The sequence below is a fragment of the Mustela lutreola genome, chromosome 1 (assembly GCF_030435805.1).
Source record: "Mustela lutreola isolate mMusLut2 chromosome 1, mMusLut2.pri, whole genome shotgun sequence".
Lineage (NCBI taxonomy): Eukaryota > Metazoa > Chordata > Mammalia > Carnivora > Mustelidae > Mustela > Mustela lutreola.
Window position 1 is genome coordinate 139,180,958 of NC_081290.1, and position 21,260 is coordinate 139,202,217.

The 21,260-nt window shown below is 38.2% G+C and overlaps 1 protein-coding gene across 5 annotated transcripts in view; it reads right to left on the bottom strand.

The window, feature by feature from the left end:
* The window catches only part of CBR4 (carbonyl reductase 4), a 129,818-nt gene that overhangs the window by 68,949 nt on the left and 39,609 nt on the right, over nucleotides 1-21,260 (bottom strand). The window lies entirely within an intron of this gene.

Sequence of the window (21,260 nt, forward strand, 5' to 3'; positions counted from 1 at the left end):
GCCAGAGGATTTATGTTCATGAGTCCCATAAGATTAGTGAGAAACAGTTCTTAACCAGCTATTCCCTATATATAACCCCTAAGATTCCCCAGCCAAGACACAAAAGAGAGCACACTGAAAAGCACTGCCAGTCTCTGTGAAAGGGACAATTAGCTTGTCTTCATAGCTGTGCCCCGAGGGGAGGCTTGTAATTAAAGACACTACCAGAGGCTGACTACAGTCCCCTCCAGAGACCAGAAAGGCCACCATTGCACATCTTTAAGCTCTCCCTCTGCCCTACCTCAGTTCACCAGTTATTTTCAAGAAAGGAGCTTATATCTACATCTGGTACTCCTGCTTTCCCAGCTTCTTTCCAGAGAGCCTATCCCTTGACAGCCTGGCCCTACTGGCCAACAGGGTTTGTGTTCATGGGCTCAACAGAATGGTGGCAAACAAAGAAACAGCTCTTAACTGGCTATTCAGTTCAGTATTCAGCGCAGAAGCAGCAGATATGCTCTAGTCCCAGTCTTCCCCCAAAAGAGATATATCTGCATACTTTAAATGTTGCTAAGAATATGGCTTTCAAACAGCCTGAATCTAGGTGCTGACTGAGCTTCTCCAGTTAGCACAATGACAGGTCTTGGCACAGTCTCAACTATCAGGAGCCACTAAGGATGAAGTAGGCTGCTTGGACAGTAACAAAGGTTTGAGCTAAGACTGGGTTGGACAATAAAATTCATCTCCTACACAAGGCTACTCCTTCAAGACTGGGAGAGGTGGCTATTTTATCCAATGCATAAAAACCAGGAGTGTCAAGGAAAATGAACAAACACAGAAATACATTCTAAAGGAAAGAACAAGATAAAACATCAGAAAAAAGACCTTAATATAATGGGATTAAGTGACTTACCTATTAAGAGATCAAAATAACATTCATAAAGATGCTCACCAAGCTCAAGAAAAGAATGAATGAAAAAAGTGTAAACTTCCATAAAGAGAAAGAAAATATGAGTCAGTACAGCAAAGAGAAGTCACAGAGCTGAAGAATACAATAACTGAGCTAAAAAATATAATAGAGAGGCTTAACAGCAGACTAGAGAGAAAAAATTGGAGAAGATGATGGGGAAAAAGAGTAGATGAAGAAAAAAGGATCAGTGAACTTGAGGCTAGAGCACAGGAACATGTTCAATTATGGCAGCAAAAAGAAAAATGAAGAGTTAAGATAGCTTATGGGACTCATGAGACAACATCAAGCTGATCAACATCTGCAGTATAGGCGTCTCAGGGGGAATAAAAGAGAGGAGTCAGAAAATTTACTTCAAGAACTAAGAGCTGAAAACTTCCCTAACTTGGAAAGGGAAATAGACATCCAGATCCAAGAAGACCATAGCGTTCCAAAAAAGATGAACTCAAAGAGACCACACCAAAACATATTATAACTGAACTGTCAAAAGTTAAAGACAAAAAGAAAAATCTTAAAAGCAGCAAGAGAAAAAAAAAAACTTGTTACATACAAGGGAAGTCCCATAAGACTATCAGATTTTTCAGCGAAAACTTGGCAGGCCAGAGAACTGGCATGATATATTAAAAGCGTTGAAAGGAAAAAAAAGTCTGATCAAAACTATACTACCCAGTTACCATTCAGAACTGAAGGAGGATAAAAGAGTTTTCCAGACAAAAGTTAAAGTCTGTCACCATTAAACCAACCTTACAAGAAAGGTTAAAGGGACTTTCTTAAGGTGAAAGGAAATGACACTAATTAGTGGCAGGAAAACATATGAAAGTACGAATTTCACTGTTAGAGGTAAATAGTAAAGGCAGTAGATTAATCACCTATAAAGCTAGAATGGGTTAAAAGACAAAATGAATAAAATAATTGTAACAACAATAATTAGTTAAGGGACACACAAAATAAAAAGCTAACATGAAAAACAAAATGGGTGGGTAGAGTAAAAAAGTATGTGTTCAAATTTAAGTCCTTATCAACTTAAAGTAGACTTACCAACATAACTTGTATTATGTAAGCTATAAGCCTGATGGTACCCACAAAGCAGAAACCAATAGTAGACACATGAAAGCTAAAGGAATCTAAACATACTGCTATAAAAAATAATCAGATCACAAAGAAAAGGGGCAAGAGAAGGGAAAAAGCATTTCTAAACAATGAGAACAAATTAACAAAATGACAATTAGCACAGCTCTATCAATAAATACTTTAAATGCAAGAGACTAAATTATTCAATAAAAAGACACAGAGTGGCTGAAGAGATAAAAACCAAGACCTATCTTTTTTTTTTTTTTTAAGATTTTTTTATTCATTTATTTGACAGACAGAGATCACAAGTAGGCAGAGAGGCAGGCAGAGAGAGAGGAGGAAGCAGGTTCCCCACTGAGCAGAAAGCCTGATGCCGGGCTCAATTCCAGGACACTGGGATCACGACCTGAGCTGAAGGCAGAGGCTTTAACCCACTGAGCCACCCACGCGCCCCAACCAAGACGTATCTTACACTTCCTACAAGAGACTCGCTTCAGATGTAAGAACACACACACACTGAAAGTGAAGGGATAGAAAAAGATACTCCATGAAAATGGAAACCAAAGTAAAGGTGGGGTAGATAAAGTCTGTTTTCTCTGATAGCCGTTAAGATAGTAATGAGATAAAGAAGGTCATTAAAATAATAAAGGGGTCAGGGACACCTGGGTGGCTCAGTCAGTTAAGCCACTGCCTTTAGCTCAGGTCATGATCCCAGGGTCTTGGGATCTACTCCCACATCCAGTTCCTTGCTCTGCAGGGAGCCTTCTTCTCTCTCCGCCTCTGCCTACCACTCTGCCTGCTTGTGGACTCTCACACTCTCTCTCTCTGGCAAATAAATAAATAAATAAATAAAATCTTTTTAAAAAGGGGGGTCAAGCCAACAAGGGGATACAATATTTGCAAATATTTATGCATCCAACATACAGCACCTAAAGATATAAAGTAAATATTAATGCAAACATAAAAGCAAATAGAAAACACATTTGATCAAAAAGGAGAAATATATAGCAATATAATAGCAAAGGACTCTAACACCCCACTTTCATCAATGGATAGACCATCCAGATGGAAAATTAATGAGGAAACAGTGGCCTTAAACAATACATTAGACCAGATGGACTTAACATATATACAGAACATTCTATCCAAAAGTAACAGAACACATTCTCCTCAGGGAACATTTTCCAGAGTGGATCACAGTTTAGGCCACAAAACAAGTCTTAATAAACTTAAGAAGATTAAAATAATATCAAGCATCTTTTCTGACCACAATGGTAAGAAACTAGAAACCAATCACGAAAAGGAAACTGGAAAATTCACAAGTATGTGGAGATTAAACAACAGGATACCAAACAGTCAATAGGTCAAAAAGGAAACCTTAAAAGGGAAATCAAAAGGGACGCCTGGGTGGCTCAGTTGGTTGGGCAGCTGCCTTCGGCTCGGGTCGTGGTCCCAGCACCCTGGGATCGAGTCCCACATCGGGCTCCTTGCTCAGCGGGGAGCCTGCTTCTCCCTCTGCCTCTGCCTGCCTCTCTGTCTGCCTGTGCTCACTCGCTCTCTCTCTCTCTATCTCTGACAAGTAAATGGATGGAATCTTTAAAGAAAAGAAAAAAAAAAAAAGGGAAATCAAAAAATAATGTGACAAATGAAAATGGAAATATATCAAAACTTATGGAACGCAGCAAAAGCAGTTCTAAGAGAGAAATTCAGTGCTGGGAAAACTGGACCAGCACATGCAAAAGAATGAAATTGGACCACTATCTTATATCATACATTAAAAAAATAAGTAATTTGAGATGGAATAAGACTTACATATAAGACATAAAAACCATAAGACTCCTAGAAGAAAACAATGGCAGAAAGCTTCTTTTTTTTTTTTTTAAAGATTTTATTTATTTATTTGACAGAGAGAGAGATCACAAGAAGGCAGAGAGGCAGGCAGAGAGAGAGGAGGAAGCAGGCTCCCTGCTGAGCAGAGAGTCCGATGCGGGGCTCGATCCCAGGACCCTAGCTGGGATCATGACCTGAGACGAAGGCAGCGGCTTAACCCACTGAGCCACCCAGGCACCCGGAAGAAAGCTTCTTGACATCAATCTTAGTGATGATTTTTTGGATCTAACACAAAAAAACAAAGGCAACAAAAGCAGAAATAAACAAATGGGACTAGGTCAAATTACAAAGTTTCTGCATAGCAAAGGAAACCATCAATAAAACAAAAAGCAAACCCACTGAATAGTATTAAATACTTGCAAATGTTGTATCTGATAAAGGATTAACATCTAAAACATATAAGGAACTTTTACAACTCAGCAGAAAAAAAAAATCTTAAGAAATAGGCAGAGGGTCTGAAACAGACATTTTTCCAAAGAAGACACACATGGCCAAAAATACATAAAAAGATGCTCAACATTATTAATCCTTAAGGAAATGAAAATGAAAATGACAATGAAATATTACCTCATACCAGTCAGAATGACTATCATCAAAAAGAGTAGTAATAACGAGTGCTGATGAGGATGTGGAGAAAAGGGAACATTTGTGCAGCTGGTGGGAATGTAAATTGATGCAGATGCTATGGAAAACAGTATCCTCAAAAAAATAAAAACAGAACTATCATATGATCCAGCAATTCCACTTCTGGGTACTTAACCAAAGGAAATGAAAACACTAACTCAAAAAGATATATGCAACCCTACGTTTCTTGCAGCATTATAGTAGTCAAGACATGGAAGCAACCTACGTGTGCACTAATGAATGAATGGATAAAGAAAATGTGGTATATATGGTAATGGAATATTATCCAGTCATAAAAAAGGAAATTTTGCCATCTGTAACAATACAGACAGATCTTTAGGGCATTATGCTAAGCGAAATAAGCAGACTGAGAAAGGCAAATACTATAGGATTTTATGGAATTCAAAAAATAAAACCAAAACTAGTAGCAGGGGCTGGGAGTGAGCAAAATAGTGAAGGTGGTCAAAAGGTACACACTTCCAGTTATAAAATAAATAAGTCCTGGAATGTAGTATACAGCATGGTGATGCCTATTTGAAAGTTGCTAAGAAACTCTCTTAGACTGTTGGTGGGAATGCAAGCTGGTGCAGCCACTCTGGAAAACAGTATGGAGGTTCCTCAAGATGTTAAGAACAGAGCTAACCACCCTATGACCCAGCAATTGCACTACTGGGTATTTACCCTAAAGATACAGATGTAGTGAAAAGAAGGGGCACCTGCATCCTAATATTCATAGCAGCAATGTCCACAAGAGCCAAACTATAGAAGGAACCGAGATGCCCTTCAACAGATGAACGGATAAAGATGTGGTCCATATATACAAGGGAATACTACTCAGGTGTCAGAAACGATGACTACCCACCATTTGCATCAACATGGATAGAAATGGAGGGGATTACGCTAAGTGAAATAAGTCAAGCAGAGAAAGACAATTATCATATGGTTTCACTCATGCATGGAACGTAAGGAACAGCACGGAGGACCACAGGGGAAGGGAGGGAAAACTGAACATGAAGAAATCTGAGGGAGACAAAGCATGAGAGACTATTGATGCCAGGAAACAAACTGAGGGTTACAGAAGGGAGTGGGGATGGGCGGATGCGACAACCACATGATGGGTGTTAAGGAGAGCACATGTGGTGATGAGCACTGGGTGTCATATACAACTAATTAATTGTTGAACACTGTATCAAAAACTGATGATGTACTATAAAGTGGCTAACTGAACATAATAAAAAAATGAAAGTTGCTGAGAGAAGCAGGTCTTAAAAGCTCTCATCACAGGAAAAAAAATTTGTGTGTTGTGATAGATGTTAACTAGATCTTACTGTGAGCATTTTGTAATATACAAAGAATCATTAAGTTGTACACCAGAAACCAGTATGACACGTATCAATTATGCCACAGTAACAAAAGATACAAAAAGAAACTAAATACATACATCAATATATTAATCATTATAATCCTGCAATGAAGAAATTTTTCAATCTAGTGGTATCCCAAAGAAATTGCCACAGGATGTTTTTCAAGAGTCTGTCATAAAAGTCTTCTTTTTCTTCAGTCCCCATAAGACCATTAACAATCTGGGCAAAATGCCTGAAGTGAGAGCACATAGGCCAATTTTTCTTACAATAAAGCTTCTGATTCTCAGGCTAGGAATGCTCATCCTCTTAGACTTCTTCAATCCATTATAAGCACCATCAACTGACATTTCCCTAGGAAAAAATGTGTCTATCAATGCAGGAAAGTTCCTATCTACATGACAAGCAAAGAATAAAGAAGTTGTGGTGCTGTGTGGGCACCAGGCAGACTGCTGCTATCACTATCACTTAAGAAGCTATCACATCAGCCTGAGACATTCAATGACTCAAGTTGGTGCTCTGCCAAAAGTGCAAATCACCACATGTCATAAAGGTGACAATTCAAAGTGTAATAAGCTCTTCTGAGAAAGAAAGTACTTAGAAATAGAGCTCCAGGGGTGCTTTGGTGGCTCAGTCAGTCAAACATCTGCCTTGGTCACAGGGCATGATCCCAGCATCCTGGGACAGAGCTCCGCACTGGGCTCTCTGCTCATCGGGGAGTCTGCTTCTCTCTCTCCCCTCCCCCTGCTTGTGCGCACGCCCTCTCTCTCTGTCTCTCTCTGCGTCAAATAAATAAAAATAAAATCTTAAGAAGAAAGAAAGAGAGCTCTAAGGCCTGAAGCCTGGGGAATGGCTTGTTGTTACAGAAATGTGAAGGCTAAGCATTGTCCTAGGTGAGAGGAAGCACAGCTACTGACTGATCTCTAAGCTTTAGAAGGACTTCAGGTAATTTCTCAATCTCTTCAGCTCAATCAAAAGTAGGATAACAATTATTTGTAGAAGGAGGTATATATAACTAGGGCCAAAGATTTTGAGATCTTCAGAAAAAATTTTATGTGGCCTAATACTTCAGTTTCTGACTATGGCAAAGTGGCTCATTAAAGTAAATATGTAACTAAAATTATGACAACAGAACTCCACACAGGTTGTATATAAAAACAATTTATGGGAAAAGGGGAATAAAAACACTCAAAGGAGTCACACAAATAAACTGACTATAATTCAGAACAAACTCCCTTCCTTGATTGAAATGAATATAAGTTGTTACTATTTGGCTGACTGCACATTCCTCCCTTCAATGTATAAAATAAGAAAAAAATGTGTCAGGAGGAATGTCTTCTTTAGATGCAGTAAAACCTCCCTACTCATGAAATTCTTACTCTACCCAAAGAACACCCATTATCCTTTCCTAAATCATAAAGATTTTAGCTTTCATTAGAAAGATGTTAAATCACTCTTGTAAAGGATAATTAGAAAAGGGGGTTTAAAATAAAAGCCTGAGTAAAAACAGAGAATTTGGGGTGCCTGGGTGGCTCAGTGGGTTAAGCTGCTGCCTTCAGCTCAGGTCATGATCTCAGGGTCCTGGGATCGAGTCCCGCATCGGGCTCTCTGCTCAGCAGGGAGCCTGCTTCCTCCTCTCTCTCTCTGCCTGCTTCTCTGCCTACTTGTGATTTCTCTCTGTCAAATAAATAAATAAAATCTTTAAAAAAAAAAAAAAAACAGAGAATTTGGCCATAGAGCCTTGTGAAAAATAAAAGAAACAGAAGAGAGCTAAACCTTAGAGCCACAAGAGGGAAGAAGTTGGAAAATGGCTGCCACCAGGTGTCAGGCCTCCACTCTTGTGGGCTCTGCATGCTGCTCTCCTAGTCCAGCTGGCTAAAGCCACACAATTCAGTACACTCAAATGGGGCTTGAGAAAACCCAGCGTGGCCAATGGAGGCTGACCATACAAGACATACAGAGCAAGGTTTTAAGAGGTCACTTACAACCTTTCGTTATCAAAAAAGCATCACAGTATGCTTGGAGTCAAGAACTTTGAGTTGTAACATTACAGGCAAGGTGAACATGTAAATGGGGAACTAAACCAGGCCTCTGAGAATGCAACACTATTAAAATTTTCATACTCCCTTTTTCTTAGTAAATTTAAAAGTATTTATAGGACCTTCATGGGTTCACTCTCAATTTTAGTCTCTCAACCTTACATTTTAAGTTCGCAAAATATTTTAAGTCCATCAACCACAAGAGATAGTTTAATTATGAATTTGGACTATATATATTTTTCACAAATTGTTAATTATGCAAAAGAAAAAGTACACTGAAGAATTTAATAGGAAAAAAATGTTGACGATCATTCTTTTGGTGTTTATAAAATAAAGAATTGGGCAGGGTATTATTTAATGCCACTGTGCTGCTAACGTGCAATGGAATTTATGTGTATTCATTTACATTCCTATATGGTGTAGTCTCAAATGTTTGCTTATTGATTCTCATAAGTAGAGCCTGTCAAGCATACAAAACCAGAAAATTCATTATAAAATTCATTATAAAAATTCAGAGCATGCAAAACGTAGATTTTACCTACAGTATGAGATACTGTCTTTATTCATACTGATTTTTTTTAAAGATTTTATTTATTTATTTGACAGAGGGAGAGACAGTGAGAAAGAGAGCACAAGCTGGGAGACGCAAAGGGAGAAGGAGAAGCAGGCTTCCCACTGAGCAGGGAGCCTGATGCAGGGCTTGATACCAGGACCCCGGGATCATGACCTGAGCCGAAGGCAGACACTTGAAGTCTGAGCCACCCAGATGCCCCTATACTGATCTGTCCTTGATGTTAAATTTTTATCTAAAAATTTACTGTGCCTACTTCACAAAAAACAACTCCAATTTTATAACTGGAGTTTAAATATTTAAATTAACATGCTTTCACTAAATTCTATCTTTTGGTAAGTTTTTCTCAGAGCAGTAGTTCTTCAAGTGTGATCCACAGACCATCAGAAACTTACTGGAAATGCAAATGCTTGAACCCTCCAGCACACCCACTGAATTGGACTCTGGGCCGGGGTGGGGGTGGGGGTGTGTATCTAGCAATCTGAGACAGAGCAAAGTCTCCCGATGATCCTGGCACAGAAGCTATTCTTAAGAACCACGGTCTCAGGAAAATCAGAAATCCTAGTTCTCTCCCTGCTCAGTAGATTCTAAGAGCTGTTCTTCTTTGTTGCATTCTCAAAGAATCTGTGAGGTTAGTAAATAAATCATTTCCTTCGGAAAAGACAGTGGTATTTTCATGTGGTTCCTCAGAGCACCTAATGAGAACAGCAGACTAGTAAGATACCTATCTGTTCTCCACCAATGAGATATCTTGAAGAGAATTCAGGAACTTTATCTTAATTTGCTTAAGTACTACTTAAGTACCTTCAGCAGAGGCAGATTTACATTATCTGTAAGTAACCCTAACATATTATACATGTTCAGATTCTTCAGGATGCTAGATAGCAAGCACCAGAATCCTCCCCAATGTAGGAGAGAGGACTCTCTGATGAAGGAGGTAAATTCTCCCCATGAATGTCCATTCACTTCATGAAAATAACATACTATCACAAAATGTGAATAAGTTATAGAGAAATATCCATTTAAGTGGAACTGCTGGGATTTCCAATTCCAGATGGTACCTTAAACACACATTTTTAGCTCCACTATGTCCTAAAGCAACAAAAACACAACCCTCAAGAGTATGCTTGTCTGTTTCAGCATAAATCTTCGGATTTATGTGAAATAAGATAAAGAGAAGGGAGACAAGACCAATGCAAGAACACTGTGACAGTAGAAAATAGATGGAATCTGGGTCCTAACTTACAGCAGATTCAAAACTAAATTCTGGCTAGAATGAGAAAAACTAAACAACCCAATTTCCACAGCAGATGCCCAAAAAAGACTCTATATGGTACTTTTGGAAGTCAATATGATGGCAAGTTTAAAAGAGCAAGACTGTTTGAAAATATGTTTTAGAAGCAACTGGACTCTCTGATCCTATCCTTTGCACACAAGACTAGATGGCAAAACACAAGCTCTCTGGACTGGTCTGAGAGACAATCAGGCACCCATAATGATAGGATAACACTTAATGAGGAAACAAGTGAAAGTTTACAGCTTTCTTCCCCTTTTTCAGTTCCAGAATGCTGACAGCCAGTAGGCCAGACAAGTAAACTCTTCCTGGAGAATCAAGAGAAAACCAGCAGATATTCTGGTTTTCAAGGTAGGGTCCAAGAAAGCCTGAGAATCTCTAGATCCTCTAAGAGAGTAAGCAAGGTAACATTTTCAATGTTATTTGCCATTTTCACTCTCATTCTCTCAAAAGTGTCAAGTTTTCAAAGGCTATGCTAAGTGTGATACTGCAAGGTATTAAAAGCAGAAATGAATGTGAGTCCAGATGTCTTCTATTAAGCTAGATATTGAAAAGATTTACAAAAATATAAAATAGTGTCACTTCCAACTTTTTTGGTTTTGAAAATAACATTTCTCATAAAAATATTTATATTAACATGAAATGTGTTTACTGTTATTTTTGATGGATAAACATTTTTAAAATTCAGTTTTAATTTCTATCATGGTAAATACTAATAGATGTAAGCCACATAAACTAGTACTTTGAGGTCCTTAATCTCTTTAGCATGTAAAGGGGTCCCTAGACCAAATCATTTGAGAACACATGAGTTAAAAAAACTGACTTGGGGATTCTGCCAGTGAAAATGTCCACATCACCCCACAGTGAAGACCAGAGCCAACAGTGCCCACCAATGTACATAAAACTATTTATTTAAAAAAAAAATTGTAAACACTTTATTTTAAAATAAAACACAGATACAAAAAATCCCACATAAAACAAATACATGGCTTAATGATTTATTTTAAGGTTAACACTCTTAAAACCACCATTTAGGTAAAAAAATGGAATTTTGCCACATGCCCCAAAAGCCCTCCACATGTCCTATAGATATTATAATTTAGTCTTGCCCCTATTGTTATTGTTTGTGGTAGAACAGACACAGCATAACATTTACTGTTTTAACCATTTTTAAATGCAAAGTTCAGTTTGCCCTACTTTTAAATTTAATATGCTTTTAAAGTCTCTCTTAAGCTACCGTTTTCCTTACTTGAGGAAATCAGGAATTTGAGGCTGTAGAGTGTTTTATAGACTGCATTTTGCCAAACGCTACTCATGGTGCAATTCAGTGTTTTCTTCTGTCCTTGGTATTTCCTGCAAATTATCAAATGGATCTGGAGGTAGATCAGATGTGAGTTCAATCTATTCTGCTTTTTAATATCCCACTATTCAGTATAAGAAAACTGCCAAAAATCACAAAAGATTTGAGGACAGTATCTAATATAAGGATCCAAAAAGTAAAGCAACCTGGAGAAAGAGTATCTAGAGCAGAAAATTTCTACGGTTAATAAGCTCAGGGGAAGAAGGGAAAACAATGAATCCAGGAAATAAGCACAAGATGCTATTAATAAGGAATATTCAGAAAATGAAAAGAAAATCTTAGGAACTAAAAATAAGCTGGAAAAATTAAAATGTGGTTTCTAGATAAAACTGGGGGAACGCACCCAGAAAGTAAGGCAAAAAAGAGAAAGAGAGATTGAAAGGGTCCACAAATGTATAAAGAAAGACCCATACCAAAGCACACCATAATAAAATCTTGCAACACTGCAGGCAAAGAGGTCTTGACTTTCAGAGGGAAATATATACACAAAAGAAACAAGTTTTATTTAAAACTTCTTAATATCAACACTGTATCACTTAGGACACTGGAGCAATTCCTTCAAAATTCTGAGGAAAAATGATTTCTAACCTAGTATACTACACTCAGTCAATTTAACGATTAGGAAAAATTAAAGACAAACAGTGAAGGTCTTGAAAATGTTATCTCCTATGCAACTTTTCTCAGGAAGTTACCTGAAGACATGTTCTACCAAAGACGTTATAAATCCAAAAAAGGAAGACATGAGATCCATAGGGGATCCAATGGATAGGGGAAGCAAAGGGAATTTATAAGATGACACTGAGGGAAGATCCTCAGAAACAGCTAAGCAGCAAATCTAAAGAACAACCAGTGAAGACTGCAGCAGATCAGGAGACTAGAAAGATTTACTGATGGCATAAAACTGATCAATTACCAGTGTTTCAGCATATACAGTTGACCCTTGAACAACACAGGTTTCAACTGTGTGGGTTCACTTACACGCAGATTTTTTTTCTGATAAATACAATATGGAACTATAAATGTATTTCTCTTTTTATGATTTTAATAACATTTTCATTTCTAGCTTACTTTATTGTAAGAATACAGTATATAATACATATATGAAATATGTGTTAATCAACTGCTTGCTATCAGTAAGGCTTCTGGTCAACTGTAGACGTTTAGGAGTTGAGTTTGGCGGAAGTCAAAAGTTTTACATGCACTTTTGACAGGATGGGTGGTGGGGGGAGGCCAGTGCCCCTAAACCCCATGTTGTTCAAGGGTCAACTCTACTAACAGGATATTTATACAGTTGGGAAAGGTTTGGGATTAGTGATGGTTGAGAACACAGAAAACCAAACAAAAAAGGTTATCCATTCAAGGGAAAACAAAATATTGTGCAAGGAAAGAAAAGTAACCACCAAATACTAACATGGCTCAGCTAAGAATACTGTTTATGTAATTATAATAAGGTAACTGCTGATTATGATGTACTTATATTGGGAAATGGTGGAATGGGAAATGCACTTGCATGCAGCAGTGGTAGGGTGCTTGCTGCTCAAAGAGAGGAAATCCCCATCTTCTTAGTGGGAAGTTAATGCATAATGCCTTACTCTGTAAAAAAACAATAAACATTAATTACCAATAAGGAGGTTAATATCAAATGAATCAGAAATTAAAGTGATTCCCTCTGAGGAACAGAAAATGATTCTCAGTGTGTGATACATATAAAAACTAAATTTAAATAATGAACTATAAGAATGCTATTGCTGGAACTTTGGATGGTAGATACTCTTTCAAAGATGACAGAATGTATTTTATGCTATTTTGGTTTTCTCTTTGATTGCTTTCAGTTTGGAGCTTAGGTCATATTTCTCACTCACAAGACTAATACACTGTGTTCCTAGTTGTGAAAACCTGGAAAGCAAAGCGGGGCCACTGTGGAAGTATTCTGTAGGAAGATAGTCTCAGTCCTAGCCCCAGCCCACTCTCACTATGAAGTTAAGGCCCTGGGACACCCAATTTTGGAACTGACTTCATGTGCAGATGAACACTGCTGGAGACAGGCCATGGAGCCTGGGCCAACAGCATAAGAGTGGCCAGCTGTGGAACAGCATGTCCACAGGGATTAATCTGAGCTCAGTACAACAGAACCACAAGGAAAGGTAGGATTTAAATGAATCAGACTCTGAGAAACCACGGAAAAGTTGCATGATGGCTTGCCAGTTCCCTGATGACCTAAAGGCATAAATATTTATTTCTAACTGACCCCTTAACCAAAGGGAATAAAGTGATGTAAAGAATGCAAAAGGCACAGTAGACACTGATTTCAGAATAAGCTTCACTGAGTTACGCTCAGGGATAGAGGTCAAGGTTTACATTTTGTAAATAAACCAAAAATCATATTGCTCATAACCCATATGTTTCAGATCAAGATGAACAAACAGATAAATTTGCAAAATGGGACTTGAAAAATAAGGCTGAGAAGGTACATCAATAATAGTGGAAAATACTGAAGTACAAAAACATAATGCTTTGGAACCAGAAGAACTCCAGATACAATACACTAGTTGCACCAGAAGCACCAGAAATCCTATCAGGAGGAATGGAAATAACACTTAGTAAGCACCTACTATGTGTCAGGCACTGCACTGGTACATTTAATGCTGCTAATCCTTACAGCAATTCTAGGAACTGTTAATATCTTTACAGGTGAGGAAACAGGCTGAAAGGAGGAGTGTCATTTGCCAAAATTGGTCGACTATTTTCAGTTAGAAAGTGAACCCAGGGCCTTCCTGGACTCAAAAGCTTTATTTTTCCAATAATCTCAGTGTAAAGATATGAAACCCCTGCTGAGGCCACGGCGTAACACTTATGAAAAGGGACTACAAATTAGAGACATGATACCCTTTTAGCAGGTGAGAAGAAGTTAGTATAAGATATCACTCAAAACACCTGTAAGATATCACTCAAAACACAAATGATTCCTATTGCACTCCTGGTGAGCACTGTAGGTATTAATTTCCCACAGATACTTAGATAAATATGTTAGCTAAAATAATTTAAAGATAGAGCATAGATTTCCATCACTCTCAGGAAGGAAGAAACAGCCTCTTCAGGATATATTCTGAACACCACATCAGCACCATTTATTTGAAACCTTGACAGCCCAGCTTTCTGAGGAAGAAATTAATACAAAACGCTTCTCTTCAAACTAAAATAAAAGAGACTTTACTGTTGAAGACAATTTAGAGGCTTCTAATTCAAAACTAACCACTTTGGTTGTTCTGGCAAATGTCATACTAGAAGACGTACATGACATGCTACTGCAGGACCTCTCATGCAAACAGAATTCTGTTCTCCAAAGAGTGCCCCAAGTTGCCCTCTCCCCCAAAATTCATACATTTACTCCCCCAACTACCATCCTCCCTTTCTCTTTTATCAACTTTATTGAAGTATAAGTGATTCATTTAAAGTGTATAATTTAATTAATTCTGAAAATACATATACCCATAAAACTGTCACCACGATCAAGACACAAAATATTTCCATCACCCTTAGAAATATTCTGGTGCCTCTCTGTGGTCCATCCCTCCATCTACCTTCAGGCCCAGGCAATTACTCCGATGCTATCTGTCATTTGAGATGAGTTTATATTATCTAGGATTTTATATAACTAGATTTTCTAGGATTTTATATAACTAGATGTCCTCTTTGGGGTCTGTTTATTTCACTCAGCTTATTTTGCAATTCACCCATGAGTATCAGTAGTTGGTTCTTTGAGCTGCTGAGCAGTATTCTGTTATATGTATACCACTTATTGTTTATCCATTCTCTTATTAATGTATATATAGTGCTTACAATTTGAGTACTATAAATAAGGCTGCTATGAACAATAATGTACAAATCTTTGTGTGGACATATATTTTAATTATATTGGGAAAGTATCTGGGAGGAAAATGGCTGAGTTGTAAAGTATGTGTACGTTTAACTTTTTAAGATTCTACTAATAGCTTTTCATGGGACACCTGGGTGGCTCAGTCGGTTAAGTGTCCAACTGTTGGTTTCGGCTCAGGTCATGGTCTCGTGGTCATGGGATCCAGCCCCCACGGAGACTCTCTCTCTCCCTCTCTCCCTTCTATCTCCCTCTTCTCCCCCACTCATGCATGTGCGCTCTCTCTCTCTCTCTCCCTAAAATAAATAAATCTTTTTTAAAAATTAGGTAATACTAACAGTTTTTCAAAGGGTTTTTAACATTTAACATTCCCATTAGCCACATATGAAAGTTGTGATTGCTCTGTATACTCAACAATAGGTATTATCAGCCTTTTTCATTTTACTGTTCTAATACATATATAGTGATACCTCATTGTGCTTCAAAATGGGTTTTTCAAGATTTTATTTATTTGACAGAGAGAGACACAGCAAGAGGGAACAGAAGCAGGGGGAGTGGGAGAAGCAGGCTTCCCACCAAGCAGGGAGCCTGATGCAGGGCTCGATCCCAGGCACTGGAACCATGACCTGAGCTGAAGCCAGAGGCTTAACCACCTGAGCTACCCAGGCACCCCTCAATATGGTTTTAATTCGGATTTCCTGGATCACTTAAGCTACTGAGCAACTTTTCAGGTACTTACAGTCATTCATATAACTTCTTTTATGAAATGTCTGATCAAATCTTTTGGCCATTTTTTATTTGGTTGTCTTCTTTTTAGTTGTAACAGCTTATTAGATATTCTGAAAATAAGTCCTTTTTCATATACATATTGCAAATAGTTTCTCCTAGTCTCTGATCTATCTTTCATTTTCCTAATAGTATCTTCCAAGGCACAAAATTCTTCATTTTGATAAAATCCAATTTACCATTTTTTTCTGTGAATTTTTGCCTTTTGTGTCCTAACTAATCTCTGACTACCTCAAGGTCACACAGTTTTATTCCTGTATTTTCTTCTAGAAGTTTTATAATTCTAGTTTTTATATTTACATCTTGTGCATTTCAAATTAACTTTTATGTATGGGGTGAAGTCGGGGTCAAGGTTCATTTTTCTGTATGACTATAAGATGTTACAACACCATTTGCTGGAAGACTTTCCCTTCTTCATTCAAAAGATTAGGCAACTTTGTCAAAAATCAACTGACCAGGGGTGTCTAGGTAGCTCAGTCATCGAGCATCTGCCTTTGGCTCAGGTCATGATTCCAGGGTTCTGGGATCAAGCCCCGCACCCAGCTCCCTATTCAGTGTGAGGCCTGCTTCTCCCTCTCCCACTACTTGCGTCACCTCTCTCACTGTCTGTCAAATAAATAAAATCCTAAAAAAAAAAAAAAAAATCAACTGACCATTCTTGAGTGGATTCACTCCTGGGTTCTTTTTTCAGTTCCACTGATCTATATTATATAACCATCTTTTCAGTAATACCACACTGTCTTGATTACAGTTGCATTGTAATTAATCTTGAAATGAGGTAGTAATTTCTTCAAATTTGCTCACCTTATATAAAACTGCTTTGACTAATCTAGGGTGTTTACATTTCCTTATAAATTTTAAAATCAGCTTATCAGTTTCTATGTTTGTAAAAAAAAAAAACTGTTGGAATTTTTATTGAGAGTGGGACAAGACAGGGAGGCACTAGGAAGGTACCTCGAACAAACAACTAAAGATCATGCTATAGAGAGGAGTTTTCGAGTTCTGTTAAAAAGTTTAGGGGATAGAGGGGTGCCTGGGTGGCTCAGTGGTTAAGTGTCTGCCTTCAGCTCAGGTCATGATCCCAGAGTCCTGGGATCAACTCCCCATCAGGCTCCCTGCTTAGCAGGGCGCCTGCTTATCCCTCTCCCACTCCCCCCTGCATGTGTTCCTTCTCTTGCGGTTTGTCAAATAAAAAGTTTAAGGGATAGAATCTTAATGGATATATATCAAAGTAAACAAATATAAAACAAAGCGATTATTAACTCCAGAAAATCCTCCAAAAATGAGAATGGGAAAAAACATAATTATAGAATCCTCCATGCCTCAACTTTGTAGAAGATAATATTCTCACATGGCCCTCAACACTATCTGGCAATTATACTACTGTCCTCTAAACATCTCACTTTCTCATTCTCCATGATGACAGATTCAAACCTCTACTCTCCTCAAACGCCAATGCCCCTCTTGGAGGTGAGGGTAGAGTGTCTCACAATCTCTACAGAAAAAACAAAAACACCATCTGAGGCTGACAGTCATGAATTTCGCATAAAGCCAATTTTTCGTTTTACTTGATTTCCTAATACAGCCTTTAGCTCTTCCACTATTAGCACAGAGAAAGCCAAGAGCTGTTCATGTAAATTTATGATTTGCCAGACAGATGCAATAAAACTACAAAGGGGCAAAGGAACGTAGGGCATTGTCAACGAACATGTTGTCCTTAATATAGTGGATCATGAAGTTCTGCTAGATTTCCAGACAATCAAGGTCCCTTTGGACTACATTGTAACAGAGGGAAGTGGATCTAGGGCATGATAAAAAAATGTGTACTTTGTCCATTCTAAGTGTGTGTGAACTGCTTCTGATCCCCCTTCCTGATAGAGGAGGTGTTCATTCTCCATTATCAATACCTGTATATGAAGTGCCACAGACCATGTTGCTCTACTGTAGTAAGAACATCTTATCTGATATAGCAACTGTGGTCAGGAAATTGCTTGGTTAAATGTGTAACAGTTCACCATCACCTACCATCAGTCGTCTGTGGGGGAAATCTCATTAATTAAATGAGAGTATGACAGCAATCACCACCCTCAACCATTAAGTCTTTAAGACTAACATTAATCTCTACCATTCAGTGGGGATACGTTATTGCTTCTGATTTACATTTTTGTGCAACAGTTCCAGTAGTTTCCACCTGTCCTTTCCTACTACAAGGGCTCTTATTCCATAGGTTAAACATGATGGTGTTGCCAATTACTAAATATATCCATGCTGATTACACATTCAGGAGCAGGGAAAATGACCACACAGTGAGTCTAGAGATATAGTGAGCACAGCTGCGAGACAGACTTGAGCCAGGACTCCATTTATCACCTGGCTTCCACATGCCCCCCATATTCAGATGAGAATCATTATGGAGTCTCAGATCCCCTGGTAGCAATATTAGCTTGACCTAGTTTCCAATAATTCTTTAAAGATCTGGAAAGATCTCTCTCTCCAGTGGACTGTTAAAATGTCCACACTACCCAAAGCAATCTGCAAATTCAATGCATCCCTATTAAAATTCCAGTGGCATTTCTCCCCAGAAACAGAACAATCTTAAAATTAGTACAGAACCATAATAGACCCCAAGTAGCCAAAGCAATCTTGAAAAAGAAGAACAAACCTAAAGGGATCATGCTCCCTGACTACAAAGGTACAGTAAGCCACAGTATTATATCAGTGCAAAAAACAGACACAAAGTTCAATGGAACATTACTGAGAACCCAGAAAGAAACCCAGAAATGAAAACACACAAATATGGTCAATTAATTTATGACAAAGGAGTCAATAAATACAACAGGGAAAGGACAATATCTTCAATAAACGGAGTTCAGAAAATCAGATAGCCACATGCCAAAAAAAAAAAGAAAAGAAAAAGAAAAAGAAAAAAGAAAGAAACTGGATCACTATCTTACACCATATATGAAAATTAACTCAGGATTGGAGACCTGAATGTAAGATCTGAAATCATAAAACTGCTAGAAAAAAGCACAGGTGGTAAGCTCCTTGACCTTTGTCCTTGATGATTCTTTGGATCTCACACCAAAATCGAAGGCAATAAAAGCAAAACTAAGCAAGTAGGACTACTAAAAATTTTCTGTACAGTGAAGGAAGCCATCAGCAAAATGATAAGGCAACCTACCAAAGAGAAGGAAATATTTGCAAGTCATGTATCTGATTATATATATATATAAAATATAAAAAACTTACATTAAAGAAACCCAATGCAACTCAATAGTTAGAAAAACCAAACATTCTGATTAAAAAGTGGGCAGAGGGACACCTGGGTGGCTCAGTGGGTTAAAGCCTCTGCCTTCAACTCAGGTCATGATCCCAGGATCCTGGGATCGAGCCCCACGTCAGGCTCTCTGCTCCGCGGGAAGCCTGCTTCCTCCTCTCTCTCTGCCTGCCTCTCTGCCTACTTATGACTCTGTCAAATAAATAATAAAATAAAAATATTTTTTAAAAAATGGGCAGAGGGGCGCCTGGGTGGCTCAGTGGGTTAAAGCCTCTGCCTTCGGCTCAGGTCATGATCCCCGTCCTGGGATCGAGCCCCACATCGGGCTCTCTCCTCCGCGGAGAGCCTGCTTCCTCCTCTCTCTCTCTGCCTGCCTCTCTGCCTACTTGTGATCTCTGTCTGTCAAATAAATAAATAAAATCTTTTAAAAAATAAATAAATAAATAATGGGCAGAGAACCTGAACGGATACTTTTCAAAAAAAAAAAAAAAATACAGATGATCAACATATACCTAAAAAGGTGTTCAATATGACTAATCATGAGGGAAATGCAAATCAAAACTAAAGGAGATACCATCTCATACCTGTCCAAATGGCTATTATCAAAAACAAAACAAACGAACAAACAAAAAACCCAAGAAATAACAAGTGTTGGTGAAGATATGGAGAAAAGGAAAGCCTGTGCACTGCTGGTGGGAATATAAATTGGTGCACCACTACAGTAAACAAGAGGAGGTTCTTCAACAAAAAACTTAAAATAGCACTATAACATGATTCAGCAATTCCACCTTTGGGTATTTGTCTGAACAAAATGGAAACACTAACTCCCTAGTGGGCATTACCCTAAGAACATAAATTCCCAGGCACTTCTAACGTTTTGGGCAGGCAGGCAAAGAATATTCTGGCAGTGCTAGGACAGCCTGTCAACGAAAAGAAAAAGGTGGTGACTACTGGGAATGAGAGCATATAGCAGGACCAATATGCACAAATAGGGTAAAGGATTCCAAAGTGATATGGATGGAGCTCTGACAGCTTCTGCTACATATATGTGTACATATGCAACAGTTCCTTTTGGATCAACAATAGGGCTATACGGCATGTGTGTGTGTGTTCAACTTTACTAGTAATGTCTATCTAGTTCTCAAACTGTGTACCAATTAATACTCATTTCAGCACATCATATTTAAGAGGGGCTTCTGACTTCTATCCTTTACAACTTTGCAAATGAAATTATGGTCCACAGAGCATCAGCATAGGCATCACTTAGACCTTTGTTAGAAAGCCAGTATATCAAGGCCCACTCCAGATCTGCTAACCCAGAATATACATTTTTCAAAGATCTTTAAGTAATTCAAATTAAAGTTTGAGAAGTCCTGCTCTATCACTTAGTATTATCTGACTCATTAATTTTTGCTACTCAACTGTCAAACGAAGTCTCACTTTGGTCTTGAGTTGTACATCCTTTATTAGTTTCAGCATACGTTCAACATACATTGACTATGTGTTTCCTCTTCCATAAAATGCCTGTTCTGTGCCTTTTGCACCTTTTCTTACTGGGTTATTCTTCCTGATTTATTATTCATTTTATATTCTGGATACTGACTGTTCTGGAAGTAATCTCTGCATTTAATGTGAAGTAAACACAAAATTTCAATTTCCTTCCCCACTTGTTTTTGGATTCTGCACCCATCGATCCACAAAAATAATTCTAAGTAACCAATCATTTCCATATAATTAATCCATCCTTTTGCCCCTTACTTAACATGTTTAGCACACTGATACTCAGGACTCCCTCCTTCAAGAAAATGTTCTTTCAGTGGCTTCAGTGGCTTTCCACAATCTTCTCCTCATTTCCTACCTACCACTCTGACTAGTTCTTCTCACTATTCTCTTGCAAGCTCATCTATCTCAAACAGGTGAGGAAATGCCAATGTTACTCAAGTCTTCATCCTACGTTCACACTTAGAACAGTGCCTAGCACGTGGTAAGTAGTATCCAAGTATCTGGAAATATCATCATCACATTCTCACCCTAAACTCTCTACATGGGCAATCTCTTCCATTCCTTTAATTACCATTTATACAGAGATGATCTATAGTGTATCTTTTGTCCACATTTCCCCTTGGAGCTCCTGATTTATGTGTACTTGATGTCTCCTTCAGCATGTTTA